Source organism: Oncorhynchus masou, chromosome 27 (assembly GCF_036934945.1).
Source record: "Oncorhynchus masou masou isolate Uvic2021 chromosome 27, UVic_Omas_1.1, whole genome shotgun sequence".
Lineage (NCBI taxonomy): Eukaryota > Metazoa > Chordata > Actinopteri > Salmoniformes > Salmonidae > Oncorhynchus > Oncorhynchus masou.
The window spans coordinates 49,841,527-49,852,024 of NC_088238.1; the positions used below are offsets into that span (position 1 = coordinate 49,841,527).

At 44.2% G+C, this 10,498-nt stretch overlaps 1 pseudogene; it reads right to left on the minus strand.

Moving 5' to 3' along the window:
* The window catches only part of LOC135515517 (ATP-dependent RNA helicase DHX15-like), a 39,449-nt pseudogene extending 29,514 nt beyond the window's left edge, over positions 1–9,935 (minus strand).
* Positions 9,936–10,498: the final 563 nt, after the last annotated feature.

Consider the following 10,498-nt stretch of genomic DNA (forward strand, 5'->3'; position numbering starts at 1 on the left):
TGTCTGGGAAGGGAAAGACCCAACGAGAGCCCAAGAAACGGCGCCTCCACACCTGTGAACAGCTGCAGGCTGCTAACGAGGAGGTGAATGCAGGGAGGAGCCTGAGGGAGGAGCCTGAGGGAGGTGGCTCGTGCCTCCTGTCAGAACTTGTTTACAGGGAATCCAAATGGTCCAAAAACATTCCACATAGTTCTTAACTATTGCAGTTTGGTTACAAGCTGTCTTTTAGGGAGTCCTGTTAATTTTCTTCACCTGGGCACAATCAAAGAGCAGTAAGAGAGGCACACAGGAATGTTGCGTTTCAATTTGCGTTAAGAGCATGTATTTTGCAAACAAGTTGAATAGATATCCTACATTTTTTACATGTGCTATACGTTATTGGCATATGTTATTGTAACACACCGATGTATCATTCACAGAGCTCTCGTGAATCGGTTGGCATGGCAAAGGCGTTTCAAAACGTTAACACGCGGCAAACGTGAGAGCAAAAAAACAAAAGCTCTGTCAGCAGGTGACGGGTTTGCTTGTTTAAATGCAGATCAGAGGTTGGCGCAGTGGTTTTCTTTTTAGGATTCTGCACATCAAAGTCTTATGCAATTCATTATTGATTGATTCAGTGTTTGTTATTGATGACCACATTGCTATTAGCACCCAACTCATGAAAAATGTGTTTAATATTAGCCATAATAATATTAATACTAATGCTCATTTAAATGAAAATCATGAATAATTAAGGTTTCTTACAAGTGTATTTGGTTAAGTATGTTTTTTTTTTATCTACGAGAGAAGCAATACCCCTGATGGGAAGACGCTGTACGGCCACAATGAGTTGCCGTATGTTACGTTGTGACACTCCACGAAGTAATGTACAGTGTCGGAGGGGTGCGTTTTTTTCATGTTTTCTCGAATACTATTGGTTCATTAAACACATTTTTATTTGTCACATGCGCCGAATACAACAGGTGAAATGCTTACTTACTTAAATGCTTACAGTGAAATGCTTACTTACAAGCCCTTAACCAACAATGCAGTTTTAAGAAAATGCCTAATAAAAGTAATAGATAAGAGAATAACAAATAATTAAACAGCAGCAGTAAATAACAAAAGCGGGGCTATATACAGGGAGCACCGGTACAGAGTCAATGTGGAGGCTACAGTGCCTTGCGAAAGTATTCGGCCCCCTTGAACTTTGCGACCTTTTGCCACATTTCAGGCTTCAAACATAAAGATATAAAACTGTATTTTTTTGTGAAGAATCAACAACAAGTGGGACACAATCATGAAGTGGAACGACATTTATTGGATATTTCAAACTTTTTTAACAAATCAAAAACTGAAAAATTGGGAGTGCAAAATTATTCAGCCTCTTTACTTTCAGTGCAGCAAACTCTCTCCAGAAGTTCAGTGTGGATCTTTGAATGATCCAATGTTGACCTAAATTACTAATGATGATAAATACAATCCACCTGTGTGTAATCAAGTCTCCGTATAAATGCACCTGCACTGTGATAGTCTCAGAGGTCCGTTAAAAGCGCAGAGAGCATCATGAAGAACCAGGAACACACCAGGCAGGTCCGAGATACTGTTGTGAAGAAGTTTAAAGCCGGATTTGGATACGAAAAGATTTCCCAAGCTTTAAACATCCCAAGGAGCACTGTCAAGCGATAATATTGAAATGGAAGGAGTATCAGACCACTGCAAATCTACCAAGACCTGGCCGTCCCTCTAAACTTTCAGCTCATACAAGGAGAAGACTGATCAGAGATGCAGCCAAGAGGCCCATGATCACTCTGGATGAACTGCAGAGGTCTACAGCTGAGGTGGGAGACTGTCCATAGGACAACAATCAGTCGTATATTGCACAAATCTGGCCTTTATGGAAGAGTGGCAAGAAGAAAGCCATTTCTTAAAGATATCCATAAAAAGTGTCATTTAAAGTTTGCCACAAGCCACCTGGGAGACACACCAAACATGTGGAAGAAGGTGCTCTGGTCAGATGAAACCAAAATTGAACTTTTTGGCAACATTGCAAAACGTTATGTTTGGCGTAAAAGCAACACAGCTCATCACCCTGAACACACCATACCCACTGTCAAACATGGTGGTGGCAGCATCATGGTTTGGGCCTGCTTTTCTTCAGCAGGGACAGGGAAGATGGTTAAAATTGATGGGAAGATGGATGGAGCAAAATACAGGACCATTCAGGAAGAAAACCTGATGGAGTCTGCAAAAGACCTGAGACTGGGACAGAGATTTGTATTCCAACAAGACAATGACCCAAAACATAAAGCAAAATCTACAATGGAATGGTTCAAAAATAAACATATCCAGGTGTTAGAATGGCCAAGTCAAAGTCCAGACCTGAATCCAATCGAGAATCTGTGGAAAGAACTGAAAACTGCTGTTCACAAATGCTCTCCATCCAACCTCACTGAGCTCGAGCTGTTTTGCAAGGAGGAATGGGAAACAATTTCAGTCTCTCGATGTGCAAAACTGATAGAGACATACCCCAAGCGACTTACAGCTGTAATCGCAGGCAAAAGGTGGCGCTACAAAGTATTAACTTAAGGGGGCTGAATAATTTTGCACGCCCAATTTTTCCGTTTTTGATTTGTTAAAAAAGTTTGAAATATCCAATAAATGTCGTTCCACTTCATGATTGTGTCCCACTTGTTGTTGATTCTTCACAAAAAAATACAGTTTTATATCTTTATGTTTGAAGCCTGAAATGTGGCAAAAGGTCGCAAAGTTCAAGGGGGCCGAATACTTTCGCAAGGCACTGTATAAACAGGGGGTACCGGTACAGAGTCAAATGTGGAGGCTATATACAGGGAGCACCGGTACAGAGTCAATGTGGAGGCTATATACAGGGGGTACCGGTACAGAGTCAATGTATCAATGTGGAGGCTATATACAGGGAGCACCGGTACAGAGTCAAATGTGGAGGCTATATACAGGGAGCACCAGTACAGAGTCAATGTGGAGGCTATATACAGGGGGTGCCGGTACAGAGTCAATGTGGAGGCTATATACAGGGGGTACCGGTACAGAGTCAATGTGGAGGCTATATACAGAAGGTACCGGTACAGAGTCAATGTGGAGGCTATATACAGAGGGTACCGGTACAGAGTCAATGTGGAGGCTATATACAGGGGTACCGGTACAGAGTCAATGTGGAGGCTATATACAGGGGGTACCGGTACAGAGTCAATGTGGAGGCTATATACAGGGGGTACCGGTACAGAGTCAATGTGGAGGCTATATACAGGGGGTACCGGTACAGAGTCAATGTACGTGGGCACCAGTGTTGAGGTATTTGTGGTAATATGTACATGTAGGTAGAGTCATTAAAGTGACTATGCATAGATAATAAACAGGGAGTAGCAGCAGCGTAGGGGGGGGGGGGTCAATGCAAATAGTCTGGGTAGCTTTTTGATTAGATGCTCAGGACTTTTATGGCTTGAGGATAGAAACTGTTTAGAAGCCTCTTGGACCTAGACTTGGCGCTCCGTCACCGCTTGCCGTGCGGTAGCAGAGAACAGTCTGTGACTGGGGTGACTAGAGTCTTTGACAATTTTTAGGGCCTTCCTCTAACACCGCCTGGTATAGAGGTCCTGGATGGCAGGAAGCTTGGCCCCAGTGATGTACTGGGCCGTACGCACTACCCTCTGTAGTGCCTTGCGGTCGGAGGCTGAGTAGTTGCCATACCAGGCAGTGATGCAACCCGCCAGGATGCTCTCGATGGTGCAGCTATACCATCTCAACGTTGCTAACACCCCGGATTTTGATGCCAACACAGTCGCTACATTCCCATTCGTTTTCATTGCAGCTTCGTTTAAATGCTCCAGTTACGTAAAATGTGTACGAAACACCGTTAGGTAGCAGTAGAAACACACTTACTTTTCATCATGATTCCTGCTAATTACAAACTAATTGTGAAAAGTGTCACATCAGCCTACCTCGTTTGTTGAGGAAGAGATCTGGATGACTGTGCTGATGGCTGCCTCCAGGTAGTCCCTCTCAGGCTGGTCGGCAGCAGACAGCTGTCTAAGTACACCTATAACTTGCTGGCGTCCAGCGTGACGCTCATGACGATGACCTGACCAGACAACAAAGAGAGAAGACAGTGAGACGTGGACTGGGAAGAGAAAATGGCTGCTGATGGGGTTATAGGATAAAGTCGCCCCTAAACACTGATCTGAGTTCTAGATTGTAGTTCGCTCCTAGTGGTTCAGGTAAAGATTAGCTTAATCTTAGATCGGTGCCTAAGGGCCAATCAGAAACAGCAGCTCAGAGCAGGAGGGAAGAGCTGACAGACATGCATGGGAGAGTGACGTTAGTATAGTGCAGGTAGAAGTGCAAGTAGATAAGAGGTATTTGAAGTTGGAGAATGGTATGGTCTGGTGTACTCTCACCACAGGGTTGTTCAGAGTGACAGCCGATGCAGGTGACAGATGAAATAGATCATTATAAACTGGGTGGTTCGAGCCCTGAATGCTGATTGGCTGACAGCCATGGTATATCATAAATATATCACGTGTTTTTACTGCTCTAATGACTTTGGTAAACAGTTTATAACAGCAATAAGGCACCTTGGGGGTTCGTGGTATATGGCCAATATACCACGTCTAAGGGCTGTATCCAGGCACTCCACGTTGCGTCGTGCATAAGAACAGCCCTTAGCCGTGGTATATTGGTCACATACCACACCTCCTCGGGCCTTATTGCTATTATGAACTGGTTAGCAACGTAATTAGAGCAGTAAAAATACATGTTTTGTCATACCCATGGAACAGATCATAGACAGCATGAGCCAGAAAGAGGGTGTAGATTGGACACAGGCCAAGTGAGAGGAGCCAAGATGGTGGATATATCACAGGAGGACAGAACCCCTGACACATGAGGATCATGGCGCTCAACATCCGAATAAGTCTGGGCACACCATGTTCTCCCCAGGGCCCATTAGATCAGAAGCACATTAGGATTCTGATGGGAGGCGGCACGCCTCTCTGCTCTTCCATTTTCGCTCAAATAGTTCGGCCCAGCGTCTCGCCACCATTTCGCTTTATGCACTGTGAGACATAATTGCTCTTAATCAAGGCAAATTAAACTTCAAATTTGGGAGAGGGGGGGCAGGGGGACGTGAGCGGGGTCGGGCCAGGAGGATGGTTGCCAGTAACCTAGACCTTATTTAACAGTCCCTTATCTCTTGTATAACCTTCGATGCCATTCCTGACAACAACTAGTCATTACCCATCTGCTTTATGAGAATTGTGTCCGGCACATTCGGCCTATAAAAAACTGCATGCCTCTGGTCTCCTCCCACTCCCAACCCCCTCCCATCCTTGGCTGATTACCTCAGAATGGGCTGACCCGGGGAGCAATCTCAGTGCTGCTGCAGAGGGGACTCGCTGTGCATTTCTGAGCTGAATGGCTGCCGTTTGTCTTTTCCTCAATAGACACTCCGCTGTCAGCGCGTGGAGAGACTGTCAGCAAAAGGTGAAAAGATGAGAGGAGGAAAAAATGGGGAGGGAAACAAACACTGTCTGCCACCAAAGATTTTTTTAGAGGGAAGTGGGAGTGTGTGTGTGTACGCACACAAGTAGGAATGTGCACGCAGAGAAGCAGACTCTAGTATAGGATAGAGCAGGAGTACCTAGTGGAAGGTAGTAACTGAGTCTAGGAGAGTGGACAAAGGAAAGATGCGCTGGTATGGTAACATGTAGCAAAGGCAGGAGAGATGCCAGTAGGATCAGACAGTACAGACAGAAGCAGTAAAGAACACCGTATGACTCTGAGATGATGTGGAATGTAGACTGGCGAGTGGGAACTATTGGCAAGGCCAGGGTTCCATTCAGCAAGCACGCGCATGAAAGCCCAGATCGCTTTCACTGGGGCACAAAGTTAACGAAACGTTCAGTTAGAAATACCACGTAGAACTGACATGTTCCTCTGACAATTAGAAATCAGGTCTGCTCTATTCAGGACATTTGTACCCACACCGCTCAGTTCATGAGGATGTCTGTGGCCCGTGTTCATGAGGATGTCTGTGGCCCGTGTTCATGAGGATGTCTGTGGCCCGTGTTCATGAGGATGTCTGTGGCCCGTGTTCATGAGGATGTCTGTGGCCCGTGTTCATGAGGATGTCTGTGGCCCGTGTTCATGAGGATGTCTGTGGCCCGTGTTCATGAGGATGTCTGTGGCCCGTGTTCATGAGCATGTCTGTGTCCCGTGTTCATGAGGATGTCTGTGGCCCGTGTTCTCTCGTGGGCCTCATCCAGGATGACGCCGTAGCGCGCCAGCAGGGGGTCGTTCATGACCTAACGCAGCAACATACCGTCTGTCATGTGCGTGCACCGAGGGAGAAAACACAACGGAGAGGTCTTTAAAGTGGACATTTTAATCAAACAACTGAAATACTGTGTCCTGCTATGTTAACCAGGCCGAGCAGCAGTCCTTAAATCTAATTGAGTAACCCACCTCCTTGCCCAGCATGACGTGCATCTCGTCTGACACCCCCTGGGCCACGCTCATGGCTTCCTCCCTAATGGGCTAGGTACAGGTCACTGCCTTCTTAGGGCCGCCCAAGAACTTCACCTTCTGAGGAGGGGGGAGAGGGACAAAAGAAGATGGAGAGGGGAAGAGGTCATTCAAGCACCCTCATTTGTACTCTTTACCTTCCCCACCTTCCACAAATCAAGAGCCAAACTAATACCATTCAAAAGCACTTTACAAAATGATACTGACGATAGCTTTGAGTAAGAAACACAGACATTTTGATAGCACAGATGTTTTGAAGAGCAAAGCATTAATAAACTACCATTTACTGTCTGTAAACCCCATGGCAGCATCCCCAATTGCCCCCCCCCCCTCTCCTATAAAATAGACAGCGAGCTCTAGAGATGCTGCGATGATAGCTTGTATTAGACAGAGTATGACAGCTCTCGACTGATGTGCACGCCCAGTGGGGATCCCCTACTTGCTGTTCAAAACACGAGGAGACCTAAAGTTAGAAACTGTTCCTTCCGCTGGATTAGCCTTGGGCTCGGATGAGTTCCCGTTAGTAGCAACCAACCTCTTTGCGACGGTTAGGGAAAACACATACTCTGCATTTAACATGTCAACAAATGAAGATGGGGGGGGGGAAGGAGATGGGTTTCAGCGGCAGGATGAGTCTGCAGTAAATAAAGAGTGGGAGAGTGTGAGGACACCCAGGCATCTCATTATTGAGTTATCAGTTGGCTTTTCTTAGCTGTGGACACGATTTGGAAAGGCACACATCTGTCTATATAAGGTCCCACAGTTGACAGGAATTGTTCGTAGAGCTCCGAGACAGGATTGTGTCGAGGCACAGATCTGGGGAAGGGTACCAAAACATATCTGCAGCATTGAGGTCCCGAAGAACACAGTAGCCTCCATCATTCTTTAATGGAAAAGGTTTGGAACCACCAAGACTCTTCCTAGAGCTGGCCACCCGGCCAAACTGAGCAATCAGGGGAGAAGGGCCTTTGTCAGTGTCACACTGTATAATGATAGGAGACAGGTGCAGTAATATGTTTTTTATTTCTCCACCCAAAATAAAGTACATCATGAAAACGACGGGGACGAAGACCAAAACAAACACTTATAAACACTACCATTCAAACGTTTGGGCTCACTTAGAAATGTCCTTGTTTTTGAAAGAAAATCACTTTTTTTTGGTCCATTAAAATAACATCAAATGGATCAGAAATACAGTGTAGACATTGTTAATGTTGTAAATGACTCTCGTAGCTGGAAATGGCAGATTTTTATGGAATATCTACATAGGCGTACAGAGGCCCATTATCAGCAACCATCACTGTGTTCCAATTGCACTTTGTGTTAGCTAATCCAAGTTTATAATTTTAAAAGACTAATTGATCATTAGAAAACCCTTTTGCAATTATGTTAGCACAGCTGAAAACTGTTGTCCTGACTAAAGAAGCAATAAAACTGGCATTTAGACTAGTTGAGTATTTGGAGCATCAGCATTTGTGTGTTCGATTACAGGCTCAAAATGGCCAGTAACAAAGAACTTTCTTCTGAAACTCGTCAGTCTATTCTTGTTCTGAGAAATGAAGGCTATTCCATGTGAGAAATTGCCAAGAAACTGAAAATCTCGTACAACGCTGTGTACTTCTCCCTTCACAGAACAGCGCAAACTGTCTCTACCAAGAATAGAAGAGGACAAGTACATTAGAGTGTCTAGTTTGAGAAACAGACAACTCACAAGACCTTAACTGGCAGCTTCATTAAATAGTACCCGCAAAACACCAGTCTCAACATCAACAGTGAAGAGGGCGACTTGGGGATGCTGGCCTTCTAGGCACCAAATGCAGGTGTATTTATTTATCGGTACGTTACTACACTAAAGATCACTGACAAGTGATCGGATTGAATTTGAAATATTTTTTTATTAATAACAAGTCAAGATTACAGAATTGTACATTAAATTTAGCTAGCTTTAGCTAGCTAGCTGGCTAGGTTCTTCACATCCACTGGGTTTCACAAGATGACAGCCTGGTTTGCTCAGGAGTCCCTAAAACATTAAACAACACAAATTGAAATTTATACAAATGTCAAATGCCAAGATAAATGTATAGCTAGTTGGCTAATTTTAGCTAATCAGCTGGCTTGTTAAAGATGCACTATGTAGAAATCGTTTCGCCATTTCCTGGTTGCTAAAATTCTAATAGTTTGCCTAATTTCAGTTTATGTGACAAAACAAGCAATTATAGTGTAGAGACACAGGTACCTTAATTGGGGATTACGGGCTCATAGTAATAGCTGGAGCGGAATCAGTGGAATGGTATGCATTCTATTCGCGCCGTTCTAGCCATTATTATGAACCATCCTCCTCAGCAGCCTCCACTGGTAGAGAATCATTGTACCATGTAAACCACTGTGAAATATATTTTCCATAACCAAAGATATAGTATTTTCAGCTGTTTGAAGCTGGTGTACAAAACCGAAAGTAAAAGATGCAAAAACAAAACTTAACGGGAAGCATAGAAATAGTGATCTACTGCTTCTTAAGACTTGCTTTCATTGAGAATGACAGATCTATAACTCACATTTCTATGTGAATTTGGTCAGGTCGCCCAAAAAGTTACCTATTGCAGCTTTTAAATAGCAACTTTCGTAAATTAACATTTTGACCCAAAAATATGCAGAATTTATTTTTTCTCTAGCTACAATAACTAACATATTCCTCTTAACTGTACTTTTTTTTGCATGATTCATTATGAAGTTCTAATTACTTACAATTGCTTCCTTCCTAGTATTTTTGGCAGAAATCCTTCTGAAGCAATTTGGGTCACCAAGCTTTATGGGAGTTTTGATAAACACTCGATAGGAAGTCTGCATGTCTAGTCTGCATGTCTAGGGCCAAATAGAGGGCTGAAAAGGAACTACCCCACGTTCAGAGTTGAATTGGAACACGACTTCAGATGCAGGATCGTGCAAAATGGAGGGTGAGGACTACAACTCATTTCATTTTATTTGAAGGGGGGGGTGGTATTCGGATTGAGCCTTAGTAATTAACTAAGTAAAAGACTGTGTGTGTGTGTGTGTGTATCCCCATGCACGAGTCTACCCCTTTCCCTGCTTACCTGTGTGGTCTTGCCAGAGCCTGTTTCTCTGATGAAAATGTAACTGGTGGCATGCCAGGACATCTTTGAATTGCTCCTTGTACTCCCACATGGGCAGCTGCAGACTCTTCTTCAGGATCTCATAGTAGCCGTGTGGGCCAGGTTGGTGAACGAGTTGATCTGCTGCTGTATGGCTGTCTGCTTGATGGAGAGAAGGCCCGCACTGCTGCCGCAGACAGCTGGGTTCAGGGCCATGCCAAAGTGCTTGACGTCCCGCTCTCAGTCCCTGTCCTTCGACAGCTAGTCTCGGTCCCTGTCATGGTCTCACCTGTGGTGGAGGTTACATGTTAGTAGTGTGTCAGACAAGCTTTTTTTTTACATCAGCCAGGCCCCATTCCCAACTCCTACATCTTACATGTTGGCAGGGCTAAGGGCTAGAGTAAGGGGTATGGAATAAAATAGAATGACGCCAACACAGAAATAGAACTCCGATCCGAGAGGGTAAAAGTGCACCGCGGTTCGGCTATGACGTGTCCTTTTCCTCAAATAACATGAAAAGGTTACTGCGCATTTCCCTTTCACGCTACAGAAGAACGTAATCAAGTGTAGCATTCAAAGGTCAGATTAGTGAAGAAATTAAGTCTAAAATATCATAAGTCAAATGGTTAACACTTTCCTTTCACAAATGGGCGACATCTTTATTTCCTTTTATCATGATACAATGCATGTCTGGCCCCAATAACCCAAGTCTTGAATTTCCTTCTTTGACAAAACCAAGGTTGAAAACAGAGTGATGCTGACACTCAGATTTGTTCCTTTAGAATGTATGCCACAAAAAAAACAATGACTGCAAACCATACAAATTTGTTCAAAAACACATTTATTGA